At 49.1% G+C, this 15,911-nt stretch overlaps 1 long non-coding RNA gene across 3 annotated transcripts in view; it reads right to left on the minus strand.

Moving 5' to 3' along the window:
* Nucleotides 1–2,651: 2,651 nt before the first annotated feature.
* LOC127686946 (uncharacterized) overlaps nt 2,652–15,911 on the minus strand; it is a 31,528-nt gene continuing 18,268 nt past the window's right edge. For all 3 annotated transcript variants that reach the window (XR_007978296.1, XR_007978298.1, XR_007978297.1), the window contains exon 8: nt 2,652–2,969. This is a non-coding gene — a long non-coding RNA (uncharacterized LOC127686946). The remainder of the gene's footprint in view (nt 2,970–15,911) is intronic.

Raw genomic sequence — 15,911 nt, forward strand, 5'->3', positions numbered from 1 at the left:
CTAGGTATAGAACATCATAGAAGTCCCTCTTTCTGGACATCTGAGCCTCATCAAAGGCTGGAGGGGGGGTCCTAGGGCTGGAACATCAGAGAGGTCCCTCTTTCAGGCTGGAGGGAGGGTCCTAGGGCTGGAACATCAGAGAGGTCCCTCTTTCAGGCTGGAGGGAGGGTCCTAGGTCTGGAACATCAGAGAGGTCCCTCTTTCAGGCTGGAGGGAGGGTCCTAGGGCTGGAACATCAGAGAGGTCCCTCTTTCAGGCTGGAGGGAAGGTCCTAGGTCTGGAACATCAGAGGATTCTCTTTCAGGCTGGAGGGAGGATGGTAGGTGTGGAACATCAGAGAGGTCCCTCTTTCTAGACATCTGAGCTTCATCAAAGGCTTGAGGGAGGGTCCCAGATCTGTAACATCAGAGAGGTCCCTTTTTCTGGACATCTGAGCTTCATCAAAAGACTAAAGGTACAGTTCACACTTCAGTTCTCACTGAAGAGCATCCAGCTTTGTGAACATCTGAGCATCACTTAAGACTAGAGCCAGAGTCTTAGCTCTAGAGTGACAAAAGAGCCAGTCTTTCTGGATATCTACAATTCATCAGAAGAGAGAGATGGAGTGTTGATTCTAGAAAATCAAAGAGGTCCTTCTTTTTACACATGTAAACTTCACTGGAGACAAACAAGCTTGAATCCTAGATCAAAATTATCAAGGTGGTCTTTTTCTGAGCTTCTGCAAAATTCATGGTTGAATTACAGCTTTATCTCGGCAGTTTCTCTGGGACATTTGGGCCGTCTGAGAGACTGGAGGTGGATTCCTGGCTCTAGAAAATTGCATAGTTTTCAGATGTTTATGCTTCACTGGTGATTAGTCTAGATGTATGAAAGATTATCTTTAGACATCTGAGTTCTCTTAGAGGCTACAGCTGGAGTTTGGCACTAGAATGTCAAAGAACTACCTCTCCCTGGACTTCTGGACTTGACTGAACACAAGAGTTAGAGTTAGAGTCCCATCTCTAGAACATCAAGTAAATACCTCCTTGGTTCCTGGGGTCCATCAGAGGCTGAAGCTGGGCTCTGTGCACCGACATACCAAAAGAATTCATTCTGGATGTCCAAAGACTGTAAGAAACTGGAGTTAACATGAGCAGACTCTTTAAGCTGGGTATCTTAACTTCATCAGAGGCTGGACTCAATACTGAACTATAAACACAGAACTCAGAGACACTGACAAAACCTGAGGCATGTTTGAAAGCTGTAAATGAGGTATTTTCTCTGGAATATCAAGAAAGTCTTTTTTCTGGACATTTGGGCTCCATAAGAGGTTAAAGTGGAGGCCTTTTTGGTCAAGCAGCATTGAGGAAGCTCACTCTGGAAGCCCGAGTTTCACAGGAAGAAGGCTCTGTTCTCCACAGAAAGAATTCTTCTGGACTCTTGGACTCTCTCGGCTGCACCCAACTTCTGCAGGTATGTCTTCTCAGTGTTGTCTGCACTGCGACTCTTCAACCACACATGTCAGAGTCCCCATCATGGCTGGTATTAGCTCTTCCAGACTGGGTCTTGTCCACTTCAAGATGGTGCTTTCAGCAGAAGGGAGTATGGTCGGTGTGATGAACGTGCAGTTGCATTTGCCAGGTGCTTCTCTGTGAGAAGGAGGAAGTGGGTAAAGGAGGAAAGACAAAAAGGGAGAGAAAGAGAAGGAAAAGGAGGAAAAGAGGAGAAGGTAGAGAAGAAAAGGGAAGATGAAGAATCAAAAGAAAAAGGAAAGACATGTGAAGGGAAGGGGATGAGGAAGAAGTCAGAAGAGGAAGGAGAGGAAGAGAAAGGATAAAGAGAGGGAAGAGGGAGGAGGGAGAGAAGGGGAGGGGTAACGATGGCAGCAGCAATGCAGGGGTGATCTTAGTAGATGCTTGTCGTCGTCATCGTCGTGGAGCAAATGTGGTCTTGGTAGACATGTAGCAGATGCAGTAGTTATAGCCATCCTCTTCTTCTTTGTTGGTTTGATGTTCGTGTCATCTGCTCTAGAGGAGCCAGGATCTACCAAAACTCAGCTCCATTTCCCCTCCCCTTGATCCCAACTCCCTCCTCTCAGCTGCTCAGGCAGCCTGACTGTCCCCCCAGGCCCCTCAGAAGTCGTGAGGGTAGGGTTCATCTCCCCAAGCTCAACCAGCATACCTGATGCCGGGCATCCCGAATGTCTGAGCACTCACTCAGACCCATTCAGGAACCACTTCTGTAGAAGCTGGGTTGGCCCAAGTCCCAGTCGGGCCAACCCATCAGGATCATGATGGCTCCTCAGCTAGGGCCCTGGCATAGCCCCGGGGAATGTGGAGGGCAAGGGGGGTGCACAGAACTCAGCCCCGGAGCAACCTTTTCTCTGGAGCTCCAAGGACCGGAGCTGTGAGCCCCTCAGGCTCCAAAGCCAGACCTCCTATAGCTCTTGCGTGGCTTCATTTCCAGAAGGGAACTGACATCCTGAGCGCACGAGGAAAGGGTTCTTCTCAACCCAACAGGCCCTTCAGCAGGCCCCAGTCCATCCATCTCTTAAGCACACACAGAGTAGCACAAACGTGATCTGAGGCAACTCTTCTGCCCCACTACACTACAAAAGGAAGCCCCAGCAAGACACCCACCCTCCCCCGTATTAGTAGCACACCCGTCACGGCTTTAGTTAAGACAAGAAACATTTATTGAAAGCACCGTGAGCCTCCAGGCCCCATGCTTCTAAGCACATCACAGCTGCCTCACAACAGCCCTGTGAGGTAGGAACCTGAGCCCATTTCACAGATGTGGACTCAGCAGCGTCCCTCCCCCAAGTCTCAGGGTCCATGGACAGGGATCAAGGCCACAAAGCCTGACCCCAGGGTCAGCGCAGTTCATCAGTCAGTAGGTGGGTCTCTCTACTCAAGGGGAGGCCAGGGTCCAGAGTCTTGGGTCCAGCATGTCCCACAGGAAATGTGCAAGATGTCCCCGTGCTGTAGAAGCTGAGAGAGACACAGCTGCAGATGAAGACCATCTGCTCCCCATCCCCATGGCTGGTAAGTTTTCATGCGCCAGGCAGGGTAGGAACTGGAGGGGACAACCCAGCCCTGTGCTCAGAAAGCCTGAGCTATGTAGAACTTCTGGGCAGCCATGGGGGTGGGGCAACACCTACCCACCAGCTCCTGCCCTCACTAACCTATTCTAGAACTTTGCATCTTTCTCGCACCACTCCCAAGACTTCTGGCCAATTCACAGTTGTTTAACCTTGGTGGTTTTCCAAGCCTTTCCTTCCTAGAGGGGTCTTCTAAATATTCTAAATATTCTTCCTTGTCTTGTATCTCAATGTACCATTTGTACCTCAATGCCTCCCAACAAAATTGCTGAATCTTAACCTTTAAAAGCAAGAACTTCTCTCTATGACCCTCCAGAGCTGGGTAGGTGCTACCCTCCTACCCTCCACTCTGCCTGAGTCTCACATGGACCTGAAGTTTCAGAAACTAAGAAACATCTCTACCCATGGCCCATGGTCACCTCCACAGCAGCCAGTATGGGTTAGCAGACATGAGCACCTGCATACCAAGCAATGAAACACTCATCTGCACACACACCAAAAAATACCTCACTGAGTCTCCCAATCAAACCAGGTTGGTTGGACTATTTCTAGGATATGGCAAACAGCCAAGGCCACATGGTCAGCAAGGGGGTGGGATGGACCAGAACCCAGACCTTGGTTCTCTTGGGCCACCATACAATGGGCAGTCACCAATCACACCCTTTTGTGCAGGAAGAGAAACTAAGGCTGAGGGGGGTTTCAGGTAAGCTGCCCCTGGTTCAGTTGGAAGAAAAAACAAAATCAAAAGCAGGTCTGATGCCCAAATGGCTAAGACCCTTGGGACCCCTCCCCTATCCATGTGCCTTTGGAGCACTCTGTAGAAAATAAGATTTCAAGGGCCGGGGTCCAAGCTCCTCTATCCCAAGTCTGCTGGGTGCTCGAGGCTGTACCCTAAAACTCACAAGGTAACTTATAAGTCAATGCTGATTGTCACCCATGGTGGGACAAAGGCTTTGGAGGTGAAATAATCTCCTTTCACCCAAAGAGGAGGGCCTCGGAGATGATGGGGCACAGCCAAGTCCTCCTTAGAATTTGCAAATTGCCAAACAACTCCTTTTCAAGATCACTCAAGACAAAATATCAATGAGGACATTTTAGCCCTCAGAAAGTTTTATTCTTGACAAAGCAGTGTTTCTACCAGGAAGGGCCCTCTGGTAGCTGACTAGATCCTAGGAAAGTCCTTACAGAAAGACCTATTTACATTCACTTAACTTTCGCTACTTCTTCCATCATGGAGCAAGTATTAGGCACCCACTACTACAAGAGGCAGGGTGACATTGAGTTGGCGCTTGCATAGAGCTCAGCCAAAAATCTGTGTTCCCTATTTGCCAGGCCCTGGCTTCCTTTTTGTTACTTCCAAGGGACACAAGCAACAGAATAGTCACCCATACCCACAAGGGGCCAAAGGCCCATCTAAGACCAGGCACCCAGACAGAGTCAAAATTCCTCGAGCAAATGGCTGTACCCACATTGCCTACCACAAGGCACCCAGAGCACAGAAGCAATGCTTCCAATACTTTGCCAAAGATGGGATGAAGAGCAGCAGCCACAAAGCAGGCCCTGAGCACAGCCTGAGGGAGGCAGACTCTGGATCTTGGTGATGGTAGGTATGATAAAGGAAAGAAAGACACAATGGCCAGAGGAAACAATGACAACACAGGCTCTTGAACCCGAGGACACAGTGGCAACACCAAGGGTATAAGGGCATCTAGGGCTGAGACACCAGGGCTTTGAAAGCAGGAGGCAACACAGGAGCTGACAGGGCGTGGCTTCTGTGGAGTGGGCGGGGCCTGGAGCAAGGGTGGGAAATGGAAGGCTACTCTCCCAGATTCAGAGGACAGAGGACTGGGGAATGGAAGTTAATGTCAGGGAAAGACCCTCGTAGGAAACGTGGGTCCCAGCCGGACATTGACTAGGACACTCTGGAACTGGGAGACCTGGAAGGGCACAGACTCCTTGCTCCTCCCTTCATTCTGCACCCTGCCAGGAAACTACTGGGTGGATAGTGGATCATAAAGTTGAATGGAGATCATTCTGAGTACATGCCAGGGTCAGGCAGGGGAGAGCCTGAGAAGCATGGCTTGCTGTGGTTTTGTTTGCTGGAGTAGGAAGAGTTACTCACATAGGAAGGAGACCATTGCCCCAGCTCTCAGTCTGCCTATCTGCAAAATGGGACCATGCTGAGCACAGCAGTAAAGTGGGTGAAACCTAAGCTCAGTCCAAAGCAGAACTGGGTATAAAGCTAGTTTTTCTTATCTCCTCGCAGGGAAAGAAGAGAGGGGAGTGTAAGGAGAACAACCGTCCAGGTCTACCAGCTAAAAGCGGACAGAGACATAAGAAAAAAAATTCAAAGATGCCATTATTTGGAAGAGCCTCTACTGACCCTTGGTTCTTGGCACTGGCCCAGGGGCACATATGCACACACATCACAAACATAGAAACACAAGCTTTAAGAAGCATCTCCCAGCAGACCCTACCCTTTACAAGACCCCCAAAGCACAGTGGCCCAGCCAGCTTCGGCCTTCACATAACCAGCAGTATCAGCCTCCATGATGGAAAGGGAGGGTCAGGGAACCACAGAGGAACGTAGAAGGTACCATGCATGAACCACACAAGCATTTAGCCAGGAGCACACGGCCAGCGGCTCACAGCCAGCATCGCCTACCACATTGACTGCCAGAAATACAACCTCAGTGTCCACAGTGAGACTCTTTAGTTAGTGACCACGAATAAAGGCATAGGTTGTGATTTCGAGCCAACCCCGTCACAGCACCATCCCCGGTGACAGCCAGCATGTACACCAGTGTTACAGCAGATTGGCCCTTGGCCCTCACAACAACCCTGTGAGGTAGGCTTGCCAGTGACACACACCGGGGAGAGAAGGCGACTGTGGGTCAGAGGGGCAGAGAGACAGTTTAGTGTCCCTGCCAGATCACACCTGGGTGAGTCCTAAAAGAATCAGACTCTCAGCAGAAAGCAGGAGTTTCTTTACTTAGCATGAAGGACAACAAGGCACCATACAAAAGCCCACTACAACAGTGGTTGGTTATCGGGTTAGGGAAGAGAGATGATTTGATACAAGTTCAGACATATTCTCCAATACAAACCACTGTATGAGACCATGGGACCTGTTACAACTATTAGCTGCCCATCTATCTACACAAATACAACAGAAGGTAACTGAAGCCTTACCCCTGGCCAGGCACTGTGGTAGGCACCAGATCTCAGGCAGTTTGGCCTGATAGTGTTAGTGGGAGGGAGGACATTGGGAAAAGGAGAATGGGGTCTGGCAGACATACTAAGTACTCCCCTGGGAAGAGCCTTTTGGATAGGGGTGTAAGTAGGTGCCAGATACAGGTCTGAGTCAGAGCTCTGGTCCTCAGTCAGAGATATAAAGGCACCCCAACCTCTCCTAGAGGTAGGTGTGGATGTGTCCGAGAGGGGTGGAGGGCAGAGGTACTGTAAGAGTTCCCCAACCCATGGTGTTAAAGTCTATTTTATATGAAAAAACACAAATTTAACAGGCACAAACTATTCCCCACTATGTCCAAGCAAGGCCACCCCTCCCCAGGGCTAGGGTTCCCAATGCTCTGGCACACCCCCAGGGACACATACACTGCCTCCTAGAGTCACAGTCAGAAATGTCCAGTTACACCGATCCTCACAACAGCACTGAGAGCTGAGCACCATGGTCCCTACCACAGAAGGCAGACTTAAGCTCTCAGATAAGATGCATCACACAATTTGTCCAGCTCCAGATCCTGGCCTTGCCAACCCCAACTGCTTCCAGTGGGAGGGGAACTCAGATATCTGAGACCTGTGCCTCTTCCCCTTCACAGCAGAAGGCTGGAAGGAAGCCTCACCTAGCCTGGGACCCCCTCAAAGGCACAGGGCTGAGCTTGGGGCTTACAAAGTGGCATGTGCCTTGTCCTGCGCCTGGGTCTGCAGATGGATTATTCAGAAAGGACACTGGGACATGATCCGTGTCACCTGTATAAGCAATTTTCTCTAAAAAGGAGCCAAGCATTAGCTGAGCTCCAAAGTGGCCAGAACGACTCTCAGATCATCCTTGCAGAAGAACAGAGTGTCTCACAGCCTTGAAAGCCTGCTCTCGCAGCCAGAGGCAGTTGCTTAATGCCTAGTCCACCCCCATTTGGGCCTCTTAAGGATACGGGCTATGATTTCTGAGCACCCAGGGAACACAGTTTGCTGATTACTAATCAACCTAGTTTTGTGAGGAACAAAATTGGAGAGAGCAATCAAGCAATAGAACTCAGACCTCAAGTTTGAATCGAAATCAAGGAGCTCCTCTTATTGGCCACACAAACACAGCTTCTTTACAAATGTCCCCATCTTTTCTTTTAAAGGGCAGTGGTGCAATGGGTCCTTGTGAGCCAGCTCTAGTATAGCACTAGCTAATTTTTTTAAAGATGCTTGCTGACTGTAAGAGAATGAATGAATGAATGAATGAATGGTGTGAAAGAATGGGCATATGAGTTACAACCACTGCCATCTGGTGGAGGAAGCTGCAAAAGGTCAAGACCAAGCTCATGACGGGGACCATGCACCAGGCAGGGTAAAGCCTGAGGAGGCAGCTCTGCTTATGGTGGGAGGGGCCGGCACCAGTGCACTCTGGGAACCTGACCCTCCTGGATCACAGTAAAAGGGTGTGAGGTGTGAGAAGCCTTATGGAGAAAAAGCTGTGGTGATGGGGTCCAGCTGGGGCGTGCTCAGAGCAGTGACCTAGGTAGGGGGAGGAGGCTACGAAGGGGCGGACCTTGTTTCATGACCACAGCCCATGGTGTCACACAGCTTGCCCAAGGTGAAGGGGTGAAGGAGAGGGAGAGAGGCCCAAAGCACCAGGTCAAGTGATGGAGGTCCAATGTGTGTATGCATGGATGGGTGGATGGATGGATGGATGGATGGATGGATGGATGGATGGATGGGTGGGAGGGTGGACGGACTGACAGATGACTAGATGGATAGCTAAATGGATGGGTGGATGAATTATAAAGTCAGTTGAAGTCACCACGGGCTTTCCAAGCTTCAATGTCCCAATAAGCATAGGGTGAGAGGGTTGAAAACAGGCAGACACGCTAAGTGCTATAGTAGAGGGTGGGACGGTGTTCTGGAAGGCAGGATGAGCTCACATCCTACCCAGATGGCAGGAACTGCCCTGTGAAGAGCTTGTGTGGACAAGAGCAAGTGACCGGAAAGTGGCCTTTCTCCTAGGACTCAACCCTGAGGGGGTGGGGGGGTGTCACATCAGTCCTGAACTGATTTTCCCATTCGTTCCCTATAAATCCATGAGTGCCACTGAGGTGCAGATGACAGAGCACTAGGGAACCAGTTCCTGTAAGAACTGGCTTCAGAGCCTACATTCTGAGACTAGTAGGAGAGAGGCAGATATGTAGTCCATCGCTCAGGAGGACAAGATGGAGGACTGCCACACCACAGGAGGTACAGAGGTCAAAACTCATAAGCTATAAAGGAATGGTGAACACAGACACCAAGCCTAAAGATGTTCTCTACCTGCTGGTGTAAGACACCACCCTCGCTATTTCCCAGGGTAAGTAAATTCTAGCGCCAAACTACCTAGAAGTCAGCTTGACCTCCCACACCACTCTGTAAATGTCTGTGAAAGGCCCTTTGCCTAGTCTAAGGACACCCTCAACCAAGAGCCGTGATCCACTGGACTTGGACAAACAGTTCACAGAAGATAAGATACAATTTGTTAACAAACATGGGTGAAAAGTATTCAGCCTTCATTAGTAATAAGAACAAGTTTTACACACACAAAAGCATTTTTTTAACAGAGAGGGGAGAAAAGTCAGCAGACATCTTGAATATTAATACATTACCTTAAATGCTAATACATCAGACAAGATGAAATACTGTAGGCTTTTTCAATCAACCAGCAGCCATTCAAACACCACTACCCTCTCATCCAGAGAATCCATCCATTCACTCATTCAGCCATTCATTCACTAATCCAATCATCTATCCTCTCATCTGCCTTCCAATCTCTCACTCACTCTGTCATTCATACCTGTCCAATCTTCCACACACACCCAGCTAACATTCAAAGACATCCTACAGGAAATACCGAGCTCAGGTCCGCAAGCTCCTTGCCCTGAGTGGGCTCACAGTCTAGCAGAAGGGAAGCAAGATGAAGAGAAAGGAGACATGGCAAGAGCTAGATGTAGGAAGGGGGGCAGGGAGCTACGAATGCTGGGACAGCTGATCGTGTGAAGCCATTAGTTATGATGTCACTGGTAATGTAAAATTAAAAAAAAAGATGATCATGCACCAGCAACAGTCAGATGGGCAGATCATGATGTCATCGCCATTCGGTGGAACCCAAGCAGATGAGAGAGAGACCATGGAGCAAAGAAAACATGGACGACAAGATGCTAATCGCAACAGACAGAAAACACCGACAGAAAGTAAGAACCGCCAATGGAGATTTAAAAAAAAAAATAAAGACTAGTTAAATGGGAGGGGGGGGACTGTGCTCATAAGAATTTGGAAGGCAGAAAGAAAGATGGAGCACACAAAAGGCAGAGTGCAGGGTGTGGTGAGTTACACATCTGTACACATCTGTACATTGACAATATCACCTCAGTAAACATCAGGGCCTTTGGCCCACCTGCCCCTAAAGTGGGCTGAAAGTTGCAGGGGGAGCCGAGGAGAGCTGTAGGTCCCAGTATTACTAGAGAAAAGATGTTGTGTTTTGCATATGAGTGTCAATCAAAAGACAAAAAATTGCCTTCTTTCATAATGGTGAAAGAAAAAAACAAATGTCTTATCTCTAAGACAGTCCTGAGCAGACAGAGGTGCTGGGACCCCTACCTGGGAGCACATGCAGACCGCCCTCCCACATGTGTCCTGGGGAGTCCAACCATGACTCTCAGAAGCCCAGAACTAAAGACCTGTCTTATACTAGATCAGATTAAGAGTCAAAGACTCAAATAAGCTGTATCTATCCTTTGTTATTCCCAAGGTGACAAGACAAAGTCACCTACCCAAGCCCTCATTCCCTCCCAGGTCCCACTAACCCAAAGTAACCCATGCCCCACCCCCCTCCAATCTTCTGTCATGAATGTTGAGACAAGGCCCACCTAGAGACCCAACCCCATGCTGCCCCATGTCACTTTCTTCACAGCTGTAGCCCACGTTGTAGTCCAGCATTCTCCTTCTCACCCAATCCCACGTCTGCCATCTTGTCACCTTGCCTCTCTAAACAGCTGTATATGAACCCCATGCAAAGACCTTTCTAACCTTTTTCTTCTAGAGTCTCCACCCACCCCCTCATCTCACACAGTCACTCAGACATGTGTGGACAATCTTCTGGAGCCAGGTCAGCAGATGTCCCAAAGATGAGAAACGCGGAGGCAGAGCCCCAGACCCTGGAACCGGAGGTAATCAAACCCCTGCGGCCCCAGCTCCACGTCAGGCCCACGTGGCGTTGCTCACGTGGCCCAGACACGTGGTGCTGGGGGCACAGAAGGTGGCTTCTGACAGGGTTAAGTTGTGTCTTCCACGATCGGAGGCTGATGCCATCTATCCGGGGCCTACACTAAAAACCTCGGAGCTAGAAGCGTAGGGAGCGCCCGTCTTCCTTCTTCGGTCATCTCAAAATGCTTCTTCCAGGGGCCCCTCTTTCTTGCCGGTGCCTCAGACCCTCGGCTACTCAGGCAACAGTAGCCACACCCTCCCCAACCTTCCCCTGAATCTCTACTATGCCTGTCTCTCCACTAAGCCTGTACTCAGTTTTCACCATAGTCCCCTTGCCATCTAAGCCCCATCTGTGCCCCCTGCTCTCGGGTCTGCACAAGCTCCCTGGATCCCACCAGCTTACTGTCCTCTTGCTCAGGCACTTGACAAGAATCTGGTTTGGTTTGGCTTGGTTTGGTTTGGTTTTTTAGTGCCTCCAATAGGAATTAAGAAGTCAAGGAGGGCTGTGACTCTTTTGTTTTGTTTTTAATGGTCAGACACAAGCATACAACACACAACTCTACAAATCTTGTCCACAATAGAAAAAGAAAACTGGACAGAAGCCAAGAGTCCCCAAAGGGGGGACACTGGAATAAACAACTCTCCAAGTCTCCCCCTGCAGCCCACGAGGGCCAGTAAGAAGACAGATTCAATACACAGTACAAACGCGCATTTTACTGGTTACAGAACACATATTTAAACATTCTAGAAGATGGGCCTTGAAACGGGCTCCAGGGGTGGCATATGTCTAGGGGTTGGGACCCAGGATCATGTGTGGAAGCCCTAGGCAGAGGTCCTCTTGCCTAGAGCTCTGAGCTGAGGGCAGGGCTTGAAAATTCATGAACACAGATATTGCCTCACCTGGGGCCCTTGGGCCTCTGGGCTCCCGGGTCAAGCTTGCTTTGTCTGCACCCTGGGTGTTAAGTCACACTCAAGATGGTACGCAGCAGGCAAAGCCTCCTATCTCCTGGCCTCCTTCTGCCCTTTGGCTGGCTAAGCCCCCTCACATCAGGATCAGAAGAGATCCTTTCCCAGGGAGGAGTCAAGGTACCCACTGGGCCCTTGGTCACGCTGCCATCTCTCTCCAGGGCGCCAGGCCTGAGCCCTTCCTTCCTACCCACGTCTAAGGAAAGAGCACTCACTGTGAAGGGATGTGTCTATGGACTGAAGATGTGACAGACAGTGAGATGGCCCCCCGCAAGCAGGAAATGGCAATGGCTATGGCTATCCAAGAGTAGCTGCCCGCAGTCAGTCAGGCTGTGTGGGAGCAGGCTGTGGTGGGCCAAGAGCTATCTGCTAGCAATCCCAGTCAGCGTGTAGCACATGCAGGCTCCTCCCTGCCTCCCTGCCTCCCTGCCTTCCCTCTCTTCCTGCCACATTCTTGCCATCTTCTCGTCCTTCACAAAAGCATTAAAATTTGATTCCTTTGGGGACCACAATGGCTCAGCTTTAAATGTGCTATAACCTCAGATCTTGGAGCCTCCACTTTGCAAACCCCTCTTTTATCCCCCTCCCCATGAAGTTTTTATTCCTTTTCTATCTATCTGCCCATCCCCCCCAGACTTCAGCTCTCTCTTCCTGCCCTGACAATCTCACTTCTATAAGTGTGCAGAATAAAAAAAAAAAAAAGTGTGCTGGAGTCTCTGCCCCATCTCTCAGATCTCTCTCTTCCCTTCCATGTCTTTCCTCTCGGTCTTAGTTTGGATTTTTTTTTTAATCTATTAATTTCCTGTGAGCATAATTGTATTACCCATGCAAACCAAACATCGCCTCCCTCATGTATCTGGGCTTGAAATCTTCTACCTCTGTCTGGTCACCTTTTACATTTAAGTATTTACTGTTATTTATAGCCCTCGGCTGCGTGTATTTTATTACAGCAATGGAAGGTGCAGCCTTGTTTGGGGGCCAGGGTGTTCTTCGATTTTTCACGCATTCTTTGAAAGGTATAATGTATTTATCTATTTAAGGACTATGCATGGGAACTCATTACTATTTCTGTCCAGACAGCCTCTCTTAATTACCCATTCATCATGTTGCGCCTTTTATTATCTTTCTCTCCTCTTTTTGCGTCTTTTTTTTAATTCTCTCCATTCTCCCTCCCCCGTAAGAACCTGGGTCTGGATTACCTCATCGATCTTTAGGATTAATGAGAGCCTCGTTATTAATCCTTGTGGATGCTCCTCTTCCGAGGAGGCACCACGGACTGCTTCCTCCCTTTGCTGCTTTCTCATGTCCTCTCCTCTCTTCCATTTCCCCTCATGCTTTTCCCTTTTCTTCTTTTCCCTGCGCCTTCTCCCTGGCACCTTCCCACGAAGGGACCTCAGGTGCCCAGGGTAAGATGGGTACAAGTCCCCTGGGCCACTCCTTCCTGGCTGCTCTGACCATTTCCATTTCTAATTCAGTCCTGTGTGCTCACACGTCCCTCCTGTCACTCCTTTATTTCAATATTTATTCTTTTATTTATGGGCCTCAGGTGCACAGATTTAGATTAAGCGTGATCGGAGGGTCCCAAGCCTGCTCCACATGGGCCTGCCTGCAGCTCTTTGGTTATTTAATCTCCTGTGCTGGTTTGGGTGCGGGAGATATTTAGCTATCTCAGGAGCCCAGTTTTGAATTAAGCAGAATTCTTGCTCTCCTCTCTCTCATCCCTGTGTGGCCCTCTCAGCCATATGTCTGCATGTATGGGGGGACATATGGGGACATCCATTATGTCCCCAACCTTTTCGCTGTGTCTGTCTGTCCTGTCTTTTTTTCAGTATTACATGTGTCTTCCTTTATCTCCTTTGTGCATTTTTTTTTATCCCTGACACAGCTTGAGTGCCAGTGATTTACTAATGTCACCACTTCCCGCTCATCTTTGTGTGGTCACTCCTAAACTTGGCTTTTCCACATTTTCTCCTTAATGGGTGAGTCTCCCTACATTCCTTCAACACACCCAACAGATAACATAGTCATCATATTTAAACACTTATCTAAGAACCGACGTTTCCTCTTACGTTCATCTAAATCTTTCCCACCTCTTCCTTTTGCTCTATCTCCTGATTGATCTAGGTCTTTGTCCCAATACCATCAAAAACAACATTTACAAGCTCTGGGCTATAATTTTGTTTCCTGTGTTTGTCTAGGCAAGGCGGAGATGGGACCCAGAACTTGGCACATGCTAGGCGACAGCTCCATCCCTGAGCCAGAGCCCTTCCCAGGGCCGCAATTTTGAATTAATGTGGATGACTTGTGTTAAACAAGCTCCAGCTCCTAGACTTAATTGTCCCCACTTATCTTCTGCGCTCCTTTTCATTTTCTCCCCATCTTATTGTTACTTTCTATCACTCCCTCGCCCTTTCATTCTCTGGGAGATCAGATGACCCTAGGGCTGGGCAGCACCCTCCCCCTAAGAGTGAATGCAAATCTTTTTTCCCATCCATTCATTTGTACTCTCGCTTCCATTCAGTCTTTCTTTCCATTTCAATACTGGTTTCTGCACTTCCAGAGGGCAGGTGCACCTAATTGGATACATCATAATCTGCTATTAATGGGCCTCCCCTCCATTGCCCCATTGAAGCCCTCCCTGACATATTGATGCCTGAAAGGTCTCTTGGTCGGGTGGGTCATTGTCCATCTCAGAAGCACAGATGGGAATTAACCAGTCTGCTGACACAGCCTCTCACTGCGTCCCTAGCCTGGCCCTGTCGTCTAGTTACATTCATCTACCTATTTGTAAATGCATTATTACCTTTCTTCTTCTCCTTTGTCTCTGGCTGTCTTTCTCAGCTGCACAGACTGGAGAATCGAGTCACCTGCAAACGTCCCTCCTCGGCACCTGCACTCCCTACTATTTTCTCTCCTCTACGCCTTTCACATCTACCATCCTTAATTCCGGCTTTCCTTCTTTTTAGTACTTAAGCCTTTCTTTGCTGGTAGAATTAAGTGGTCAGACTGGGAAGCCTAGCTTAGCCCTCCCCTGAAGCTCCTCATCTGTCTGCTCTGTGTCTCTGTCTGTCTCTGTCTGTCTCTGTCTCTCTGTCTCTCACTCTGTCTGTCTCTCTGTCTCTCTGTCTCTGTTTGTCTCTCTCTCTCTTTCTCTCTCTTTCTCCTGCCTCTAACTTATTACAGTTTCCTATGTGTCATCTCTTTCTCACTCAGAGCTGGGGTGCCCAGACAGGATTAACTATCTACCAGCACCAGCACCCCGAAACTAACCTAGCTGGGTTCTCCTTGCATGCTCACACATCCCCTTGTATTTTGCAAGCATCTTGTTCCTACTCTCTGATGACGCCATCATCTGCCTGTTTATAAGGGGCCTCAAAAAGCTCAGAGCTGGTTTAGACAGCCCCTCTCATTCTTCTTTCTGTTACTTAGAATTCCTTCTTCAATCAAGAAATTCCTTAGGTCCATGATGACCCAGTACCACTATGTACGCGGTCCTCCCTGTACCTATCAGCTTGGCATGTCACTGATTCATATATGGATCGCCTGGGCACCCATGAGACAGAACGGTGACTGTGTGCTCCCACCGTGACTTGCTCCCTATACCGATTTGTTTCTCTATCCCTGCACACTGCTTTCACTCACCCAGCTAAACATGCATTATGTGATGTAACACACACCAGTGAAACAGCCTCCCAAAAAGAAAACTAGAGCACCCGTGCCCTCTTGGCCCTTCATCCTTCCTCCCACCACGATAACCACCAAAGTGTGCAAACCCGCAGCCCAGAAACACACACAAATGACAGATGTGGGGCAAACACAGCATATGTTCTTTTACCACCAGATTCTCCCAGGGTTTACCCTAGACATACAAGGAGCAAATCTGAGACTAGCCCCCCTCCTTCCCCAGACCCCCTCAGCAGGATAGACACTTCCCCTTCTGCCCCTCTGGGCCCCAGTGAATGGCCGTCCCCATGAGAAACCTGTTTCAAGACCCCAGCATACACAGAGACACAAACATAGCACGGTCTTCCTGGTGGGAAACGACGGAACAGAGTTCATTTGTAAATAGGTGGCTTTGTCTACAGCAATATAAAAATATTTTGGCCTTTCAAGGCAGATACAAAAGCAAGTCCCCATTACTGTCCCCAAGTGTCTCAGTCCTAAACAATAAAGAACTTGAAGAGGTTTCGGTGGAAACTTTGAAGACAGAAAACCTGCCCATTATGTTTTCCAGACATTTCCAGGGGGTGAGCTCAGGTCATGAAGGCTTGAAGCCTATTTGAGAAGCTGGTCTCTCGGCCTGCATTTTCTCCTCAGCCCTTTGAAGGCCCCAGCTCACAAGGGCGCTTCCAATCCTAGTCAGTACAAGAGCCACACGGAGAGTCAGCAATGAAAGGCCCATTCATTT

Source organism: Apodemus sylvaticus, chromosome 6 (genome assembly GCF_947179515.1).
Source record: "Apodemus sylvaticus chromosome 6, mApoSyl1.1, whole genome shotgun sequence".
NCBI lineage: Eukaryota > Metazoa > Chordata > Mammalia > Rodentia > Muridae > Apodemus > Apodemus sylvaticus.